We start from the raw sequence: 10,567 nt of genomic DNA, 5'->3' as shown, positions 1-10,567 counted from the left end.
AATGTATAAAGTGAATCTGATATATATATAAGTGGTTATTGTATTAATGAGAATACAAGGTGTATATTTGCTGGTGTTGCAAGTTGTACTATGTGGAGGTGTGAATACTTCATAGATTTGAACTAGTGAGAATACAAGGTATATACTTGCTGGTGTTGCAAGTTGTACTATGTGGAGGTGTGAATACTTCATAGATTTGAATTAGTGAGAATACAAGGTGTTTCTTGCTGGTGTTGCAAGTTGTTATATTGTGGAAGTGTATAAGTGAAAGTGCACTGTGTTAAAACTTACCAGTTGGATAATATTCATTGTGTGGGAACTCAAAGGGATAGTTATTGCGTGAGTTCAGCTGTGTTTATATATATATTCCTTGTGCATTGAAGGATTTCTGCAAGTGTAAATGTGTCATTGTGTTATTGTGGTTAGTTGCAGATTAACAAGGTGATATTAAATATTGGTGGACGTTGCAAATAGAAGTTGTATATATGTGATTTTGTGTGATACGTACTTAATGCATGTTGCAAAGTAATCTGTTGGTGACATTGTGTAATAAAGGGCCGTATGCATGTTGCAAAGTAATATGTTAGTGACATTGTTGTCGTCTGTGTATATGGTTCGTGAGTATTTCTCGTTTTTTTATATAGATTAGACCGTGAATGGTTTTACACTTTTTTAGTAATTTTTGGGGCCCTTTATAGCTTGCTGTTCGGTGTGACCCTAGGCTCCGTGTTGACTTATAATGGTTTACTTTTATAAATTGTTACTTGGATGGAGAGTTATCTCATTGGCACGTACGCATACTACATTTTCCTATATCTATCAAAAATTATGCAGAAAAGATAGTCAACTCAAAATTAGAGGATGAATATAAAACTTTTTACAAAGAACTTTGCGAAAAATCATCAAACTTAGTAATATTATACTTTAACAGAAATTGGCACATCAGACAGGAATGGGTTGATGGGCTTAAGGATGGTATTAATCTTGGGAATCGCGACAACAACAGGATTGAACAGGATTGAAAGCATAAATGACAAAATAAAATCTGTGCTCCATCACTACTCCACATTACCAGATTTTGCTGAACACATTCTGATAACCTTGAATTCTTTGCGAACTGAGCGAGACCTCAAGACAAGTGGTATATTTCAAAGGAGAACTGTTGCAGCATTCTCAAATGATTCACATGAATATAAATATGAAGAGTTGGTGACACCATATTGCAAATGTTAAATCATGTGTCCATTTGAAATTCAGATAACTTTTAAAAGTGTAATCTTTTATGATGTAGTTTTAAATAGCACTATTATATCACAAGGTCGAATATTTAAGGCAGTGGCTATTTGACCGGAAAACTACAGTTCAAAGCCTTAATTTAATATAAAAAAAAACTACCAGTGTGGACACATATCAATGTGGATAGTAATTATTGTCGAGCTTGCGACTTCTGCCACAAAAAGCTCGACATAGTACATAGGAAAAATTGCGACATATGTTTTCATATGTTTAACATATGTTTTTCATATGTTTGAAAACATATGTAAACATATGTTTAGGCCCGACATGAAAACATATGTTTTTGATCATATGAAAAACATATGTTAAACATATGAAAAACATATGTTTATAGAATCATATGAAAAACATATGTTTTTCATACATGTAATCATATGAAAAACATATGTTTTTCATATGTTTTTGATAAACATATGTTTTTCATATGTTTTCATCCCAGACCTTAACATATGTTTTCATATGTTTGTCCTAAACATATGTTTTCATATGTTCGGCCCAAACATATGTTTTCATATGTTTTTATATTGGTCCTAAATATATATATTTTTTTTAATGTTTTTTTTTTATTTTTCAAATGCATTTATTTTTTCATGTTCTGTATATGTATTTTTGTTTGGTTTGTTTTTAATGGTATTGAATGTTGTTGATGTTTTTCTTCTTCATCATCTTTTTTATTCCGTCAGGAACTCATTTTGAGGGTAAATACTTCAATATAACCCAAATACTTAATTCCACAGAAAATACATGCCAAAATCAAAACCTCTAACAAATAAAAAGCAACTGTATACATTAGCATTCCTTTATGCAGAAAAATAATTATCACAGTCAGTGCTCCATAATTTGTATTGTATATCTAGTAAAACTTTTTTTTTATTAAGTTGTTGTCTCTTCTATTTTCATATTTTTGTCTCTTAGGCATACCCCATTTCTATTGTCTATGTTCTATTTTCATATGTTTGTCTCTTTGACATACCCCATTTCTATTTTTATATTCTATTTTCATAGTTTTGTCTCTTTGACATCATCCATTCTATGTTTGCCTCTTTGACAAATCCTATTTATATTGTCTATATTCTTTTTTCATCTCTATGACATACCAAATTTTTATTGTCTATATTATAAGGGCTTACTGTTTCGTGTGAGCTGTTTTGAAAACCGTACTTTGACCTGTAATGGTTTACTTTTACAAATTATGACCTGGATGGCGAGTTGTTTCATTGGCCCTAATACCACATCTTCTTACATGTATATCTATATTTAAGAAAGACAACTAGATTGACTCTTGAGTTCAATATTGTATTAATTTAAAAGGAATGTTCTTTGGTTCTGTTTCTTTACTTTTCAGTTCCTGAAAATAAAAATAACAGAATAGAGTTTCAATTTCCACTGAGTTGCACATGTTGCATCTACCAAGGGACAATAATTAAAAAAGGCACTTGAATAAAATTATAAATAAAAAAGTGTGCTTTGAAAAAATGTTCTTTTTCTTGTATACGAAATATTTTAAACAGACCTTCAAGGGCATTACTTACAGTATACTTTGTGTTTTATAAAAATTGAACAGATGAGAGCGCTTACAAGGCCATTTTCCTTTATTTAATATTTTCGATGGGCATAACTCTTTTGAAAATAGTCAATCTGTCAAAAGTAGTGAACTTGACTAAGATATTGCTGATATTAAAGTATAGTATAAGTTTTATAAAAATCTGGCAAGAATTGTAAGTGCAAGACAAATATAAACATGTTACAATCATTCCATAAACATATTAACCAATGTCTGCCATACAATATATAGTTTTAATTTTTAAATTGTTCTCATTTTGCATCCTTAAACAAGTTGAAGGTTACTTTATGGTATGGATTTTGATTATTGTTCATTGCCTAACAGTGAGTGACCAGTAAATGTTTAATCTTTGTTCTTTAGTTTTTTAATTGATAGTTGTCAAATTGAGGATCATACCCCATCTCCTTATATCAATATTCTAGTTCTTTAAAAATGCTCTACGGTTAAAAGAAAATTATTAAATTAATTTTTCTTGTTTATTTTAATGTACAGTGGCAAATATTTAATGTACATTGAAGACGAGAACAACTTTATATAACATGTGTAAAATGTACAATTCATAATATACGGTCTGTGATGCAAATGCTATAATTGTTTGGGCTTCTCATTTCTCGTGCGTGGGCAGCAGAAGCAGATGAGACTGGTAAGGATTCCTCGATGCATACATGTACTTGACATCAGAAAGACAGAAAAATAAACAACTGTATACATGTACAATTACACTTGAAAAAGTTTTGAATAGATAACATTAAATTATTTAAATCAAATACAATTCTACATATGAACTTACTTTAATACCAGGTTTTTTTTACAGGACATCTAGATCTGCACCAACATGCATATGTACATCGTAACATGTACCTCAGTGATTCTAATACTGCACTTTCCTTTCATTAGGTAACAAGCTGAAATTGTAAAGTTCAAGTTAAACCAAAAGTCCAGACAAAAACTAGATGTACATGTAGTATGAACTAATTAATACTTTTTTTACTAGTTTCACTAGTGGAAACAAACTAGAGGCTCTTAAGAGCCTGTGTCGCTCACCTTGGTTTGTGTGCATATATATTAAACAAAGGAAACAGATGGATTCATCACAAAATTGTGTTTTTGTGATGTGTTTGTAGATCATACTTTACTGATCATTTTTGTTACTTACAATTTTCTCTATCTGTAATGAACTTGGCCCTCTAGTTACAGAGGAAAAAACTTTGTAAAAACTTACCAAAATTTACCAAATTAATGAAAAATGTTAAAAATTACTATAAAGCAAAGGGCAATAACTCCTTAAGGGGTCAACTGACCATTTTGGTAATGTTGACTTATTTGTAGAACTTAATTTGCTGAACATTATTGCTGTTTACAATTTATCTCTATCTATAATAGTATTCAATATAATAACCAAAAGGGCTAAATTTCTTTAAAAATTACCATTTGGGGGGCAGCAACCCAACAACCAGTTGTCCAATTCATCTGAAAATTCCAGGGCAGATAGATATTTACTAGATTAACAAGTTAACCACTTGTAAGATTTGCTTTAAAGGCTTTGATTTCAGAGTTAAAAGCCAAAATCAACATTTTACCCCTGTGTTCTATTTTTAGCCATGGTGGCCATCTTTGTTGGTTGGCTGGGTCACCGCACACAATTTTTAAACTAGATACCCTTATTATGATTTTGGCTAAGTTTCGTTAAATTTGGTACCATGGTTTCAGGAGAAAATTTTTGTAAAAGATAACAAAAATTAAAAACTTTGTAAAAATTTACTATTAAGGGCAATAACTCCTTAACTTGGCTTAATGGGTCAACTGACCATTTTGATCATGTTTATTTATTTGTAGATCTTACTTTACTAAACATAATTGCTTTAAAGTTTATCTCTATCAATAATTTATTAAAAAAAGTATTGTCTATATTGTCTATAATAGTTATCAAGATAATAACCGAAATCACAAAATTTCCTTAAAATTACCAAATCAGGGGCAGCAACCCAACAACCCATTGTCTGAATCATCTGAAAATTTAAGGGCAGATAGATCTAGACTTTAATAAACAATTAAACCCCCATGTCAGATTTGCTCTAAATGCTTTGGTTTCAGAGTTATTTATAAGCCAAAATATACATTTTACCCCTATCTTCTATTTTTAGCCATGACGGCCATCTTGGTTGGTTGGCGGGGTCATCGCACATAATTTTTGAACTATATACCCTAATTATGATTTTGGCTAAGTTTTGTTAAATTTGGTCTAGTAGTTTCAGAGAAGAAGATTTTTGTAAAAGATAACAAAAATTTATGAAAATTGGTAAAAAATTACTATTAAGGGCAATAACACCTTAAGGGGTCAATTAACCATGGTGGCCATCTTGATTATTTTGGCGGGTCACCGGACAAAATTTTTAAAACTAGATACCACAATGATGATTGTGGCTAAGTTTGGTTTAATTTGGCCCAGTAGTTTCAGAAGAGAAGATTTTTGTAAAAGTATACGGATGACGGACGCAAAGTGATGAGAAAAGCTCACTTGGCCCTTTGGGCCAGGTGAGCTAAAAATAGAAACAATTTATAAACAAACAACAAATATATGTACAGCATATATCATGTAATCATGATAATAAACTATTCTTCTGCCTAAATTAAAAAAAATTCAATTTCGGCATTAACTCCGGTTTATTACATCTTGATTTGCTGTTTCATAGGCAAAATTGTTGAAATACAACATTTATCTATAAATATTAAACTCATGAACATAACATGTTGTCATTTGTGTTAACATCTGTATACTTCATGCATTCAATAAAAAAACAGTGTTTCAATGTACCTCACCAATTGATGGATATATAAAACTTGCTGTCAAAAAGTAATAACCACAACAAATAAGTATGTTCTTTTTTTAACATTTTTCATAAATTTTAAAAATCATGAAAATAATCTACATGTACAAGAAAAGTAGACATGTGTGAGATGCAATTTTCCTTACAATATCTATTTCCAAGAGGCAAAACTCCTGTATACATATTTTATTGATCTTGTATTGCTTATCAATTTAATAGCCTGTTAAGTTTCTCTTTAATATCTTCTTTAGTTCTTGCTCAAAACACAAAAGAGGAAAAGATTTCAAAATTTACAAGAAAGTTGTTAAAAATTTACTATAAAGGGCAGCAACTCCCTAAGGGGTCCATTGAAAATTTTGGTTATGTTGACCATTTTAGATCTTCCTTTGCTGAACATTATTGCATGAAACGAACTATCCCCCCCTCAATTTATTGAAATCCCCCTCGGAGCAATAACCCTTAAACTCAATCCCATCCTTTTTTTTGTAGTATGGAACCTTGTAGTACAATTTCAGAGAGATCCATATACTCGGTGGCGGATCCAGAAATTATCATAAGTGGGGGCCCACTGACTGCCTAAAAGCTTAACGAGGGGAGCCGATCTGGACATGCTTCAGTAATTCCCTATATAACCATCCACAATTTTCCCAGAAAAGGGGGGCCATCCCAACCTTTTTTTGAGGTATTGGACCTTCTAAACAAAATTCATAAAGATTGATGCACTTAAACCTAAGTTATTGTTCGGAAACCAATGTGTCTTCGGACGCAGCAGACAACGACAACACCTTTCCATTATACAATCCCCAAAAATTGTGTGTGTTCGTATAAAAAGAACAAGCAATATAGTGTATATAGAGCTTCCAATACTATTTTCGATAAAATGGTCCAGTAGAAAAAAATAATTTTTCACTGCTTACACAAAATCAAAAGGTGTAACATGTAGATAGTCTGACAAAAGCAAAATATTCAAACAAAGTTATTCTTTTTATTACATGTACATACCTCTCATCATAAAATAATTGCCAGCTGCTCTTTATATGCACATCATGTAAATCAATGCCTCAGAGAATTGCATTCTGTTGCTTAGCTTCGTCTTCTTTTTGAAGTACATGTACTTCCATAGAAAATGCTAAAAGAAATAATGTAAAATATTTTTATACATGTTGTATGGCAAAATTTGCTTATTTTGATATTTTAAAACAAGACCAACAGATCTAGACTTGCCCTGAAAAAAAATAATACTAGTTATATACTATATATAAAAGTATTAAATCATTTGAATGTTCTAATCCATCTTATTAAATCCATATGCCTGTTGTATGAATTCAATGGTGTATCAAAGTGGTTAAATTTGATCTCTGACTAAATAAGTTAATGCCAATCTTGTTCATCAGTTAACAGTACAAATGTACATGCGGTCAAGGGGATAACTTAATTCAGGAGCCTGTTATTCAGTGGTTGTCATTTTTTTATGTTTTACATATATTTGTTTTTTGTTCATTTTTTTTACATAAATAAGACCCTAAGTTTTCTCTTTTGAATTGTTTTACATTGTCATTTAGGGACTTTTTATAGCTGACTATGCAGTATGGGATTTTCTCATTGTTAAAGGTTGTACGGTGCCCTATAGTAGTATAGTTTTTAATTTCTGTGTAATTTTCGTCTCTTATGGACAGTTGTCTCATTGGCAATCATACCACTTCTTTTTTATATTAAATAAGTTATTAGTGAAAATAACATGCATGTTGTTATGCCAGATAATTTCATGAGTTGTCTACTCTTCGTTTCTAAAATTTTCTTTAGGAGTAACATATATTTGTGGTTTTGGAAGGCATAAGGGAATTTTTGAAACTATGTATGTGCAGTAACTAAATACACAGCTTTTATAACTAATTTTCAAATTAAAGGAATACATATTCAATCAACCATGGTAACTTCTTTTGTCAATGAGACAAGGGATTTCAAGGGATTAAACTTAGCTGTTATCATATGTAAGGCCTAGCTATCATGGTTATTACAGACATGTATTAATGTACAACAATGTATTACAAATGTATTACATGTTTTATATATGAGACAGTTTAATAATTACTGGAAAGCATGCTCTGGTCATCATGATCATTATGTCTTACAATAATTTAAAAAAATACATTGTGATTTTAAAAGCATGATATACTGATAAATGTCTAAGCAAAAGCTTTGAAGTTATTTAGAAAAGCTCTAATAACATACTTCAGTTACAATCAATACAATAATTATTGCATACATTGTACACCAAAACCTGACCTACATGTATTTTGTATACTGTAGTTACTACATGTACTAGTAACTGGAATAAACCTTAACCAGGCAAGGTTTGGTGGTAAATACCTTGTTATTAGCTTTGAACTAGCTATCAGTAACTAAGAGGTAACTCTCAAATCTAGACTAAAGAGGTTATATGTGTTGTGGTGATGTATAAATACCCTGCCTGGTCTATGTTTTTGTTACATGTAGATGTTGGTTTTTTTTGTACATACATGTATATCTGATGGCAAATGTGTTATGTGTAAGCCCTTTTCAGACCACTATTTTAGGTTAGGAGGGGGGTTAATTTGGCACCTACTAACTAGTTTGACTCCATCACATCCTGTACATGCTGTATGTTTCTGTCCCAAGTCAGAAGACTGTTATTTAGCAGTTCATGTTGTAGTTTGTTGCTTTACTAGTATATATCATATTTGTTTATTTGTTCCTTGTTTTGTTTATAAATCATTATCAGTCTGTAAGTTCCTTCATTTGAATTATTTCACATTTGTCATTTACCATTGTTTACAACATTACATTTTGCGTCTTTTAAAACTGACGTTGCCATGTTTGCATTATGAACTTTGCTTATTGTTGAAATCAACCTTTAAGATACAAAAGAACATGTAGTTCAAATTATTTTGACGTCTAGAAAGGCAATTTTTAATTTTTGCATTGACGCCATTCTGTGACATAGATGTAAATATATATATAAAATTAAGTATAATAGCTTTCAAGATTTCATAATTATTTGGACTACATTTGTACTTGTATTTTAACTTATAATTGTTGGCAGGCCTCGGTGGCTGAGTGGTCTATGTAGTTACTACTGTATTAAATCACTAGTTAGTCAACACTGAGGTTGTGAGTAAGAACCCTACTAGTACAGACTAGCACAGGTGCACTTGACTCCAATCTTAATTGACTAGGATTCCGATTGTCAGTTTTCCCATTGAAAGTTGGTGGTTTTTCTCCAGCTTCCTCCACCAATAAAAACTGGCCGCCTTAAAATTGGTTAAATGCGTTTTTGAAAAGTGGCGTTTATACACCAAAAATCAAATATGATTATTGACAACCATGTCAAACACATCCTTTTTTTTTTTTATATTTTCATGTACATTTAATTATCTATATTTTGTGCATTTTTCGTTTGATCTTTTTTTGTGATATTTTTCATATCATGCTACTCGCTTGAGATGGAATAATTATCACTAGAAACTAAGGAGGCCACGTGACGTTGTTAACAAAATTGACATGAACATGATGAAATTGACAACGTCGTCATAGGTAAAATAGCGATAAATAGATTATCATTGGTCATCTCAACTCGATTGCTTTTCTCACTTTCGCTGTACCGGCTCAAGCGAGAAAATCAATCTCGTTGAGATGATCAACGATAATCTATAAGTACATGTTAATCAATGTAAAAGTAGAACTTTCAGTTTCATGCACTCATATTAATTTGAGCTTCAATCAAATGTAAATAATCATGATTTTCTCGATTATGCTAGAATGTGATTCTCGTCTTGGAAACCAATTGATAACAGTGTTTTCTTACAAAATGTGGTCTCAGTTTGCATGGTTTGATCATAATTAAAATTTGGGAAAAAATTACATTAACATTAAATATCTTTGGCTACATTGTATGCAATGTATGAAAATCCAGTATACATTTTATAAATCTAAATTATATGAAAAGAATGGGATCAATTATTATCAGTAATAGAACCTCACTGACATCTATCCATTCATTCACTGTATTGATGCCCCCCCCCCCCCCTTTATTTTAATTTAACTAATCTCTACAGAGTTTACAAATATGGTTATTTGGGATGTATTTAAAAATAACCTTATGATAGATATAAATGAAACAGATGATTAATAAATGCAATTACTGATTACTATCGGATATATATACATTACAATATCGTTCAAGAGTTTACAATCAAGTCAAATTGTTTTTTATGAAAAATTTGCACACACATCTTCCTACTTTTGTCCAATTATAATTAAAAAAAAAGTGCATAATTATATTTACCATTCGTTCCCTTTTTGAGGTACATAAATGTACGTAATCCATGAAAACAAAACCACTTTCGACATTTCGAACTTTCGTTGCGTTGACTTTCTCTGTACTTTCATTTCTATGTTTCGTTCCCCGGTTTCTTCTAGTTAATGGACAAGTCACCCAATTCAATTTATCTGTTTATAAGTAGTAGAAGAAGTAGAATCTATCTCTGTCCATTCTTAAAATTTAACTAAACAGCTGTAGAATGCTGAGGCTGATCGCGTGAGCGTCCATGGTTTTGCGTGTCATAGTGCACAAAACGATAACGGTTTAGGGATTTAAGAAAAGGGAATAAGAAAAAAAATGCAGAATAAATAATAAAGAACAGAGAGATAATAATGGGGTAATCAATAAAGAAAATTAAAAGAACAAACTATAAATTATATAAAGAATAGTTATTCATAGTATTATCTATTAATTATAACTCATTCACTTATTTCACATTCTGTTCATGATTCAGAATTAGAAAGCTCTGCTGTTGGATGATCTATGCTTCAATACTAATTTTGACATTTTCTTCAATTT

The 10,567-nt window shown here is 30.9% G+C and overlaps 1 long non-coding RNA gene across 2 annotated transcripts; it reads right to left on the bottom strand.

Moving 5' to 3' along the window:
* Positions 1–2,547: 2,547 nt before the first annotated feature.
* Positions 2,548–10,292, bottom strand: LOC134693786 (uncharacterized). Of its 2 annotated transcripts, XR_010102477.1 has the most exons (4): positions 10,013–10,292; positions 6,691–6,817; positions 3,651–3,765; positions 2,548–2,644 (listed from the first exon to the last, which is right to left on the bottom strand). It is a non-coding gene; the product is annotated as an uncharacterized LOC134693786 (long non-coding RNA). The 2 variants fall into 2 exon arrangements; XR_010102478.1 differs by lacking the exon at positions 3,651–3,765 and having other exon boundaries at positions 2,597–2,644.
* Positions 10,293–10,567: the final 275 nt, after the last annotated feature.

This window comes from Mytilus trossulus, chromosome 12 (genome assembly GCF_036588685.1).
Source record: "Mytilus trossulus isolate FHL-02 chromosome 12, PNRI_Mtr1.1.1.hap1, whole genome shotgun sequence".
In the NCBI taxonomy this organism is placed as follows: domain Eukaryota; kingdom Metazoa; phylum Mollusca; class Bivalvia; order Mytilida; family Mytilidae; genus Mytilus; species Mytilus trossulus.
The sequence above is the reverse complement of the archived record's forward strand: the minus strand, read 5'-3'. Positions and strand labels throughout refer to the sequence as shown.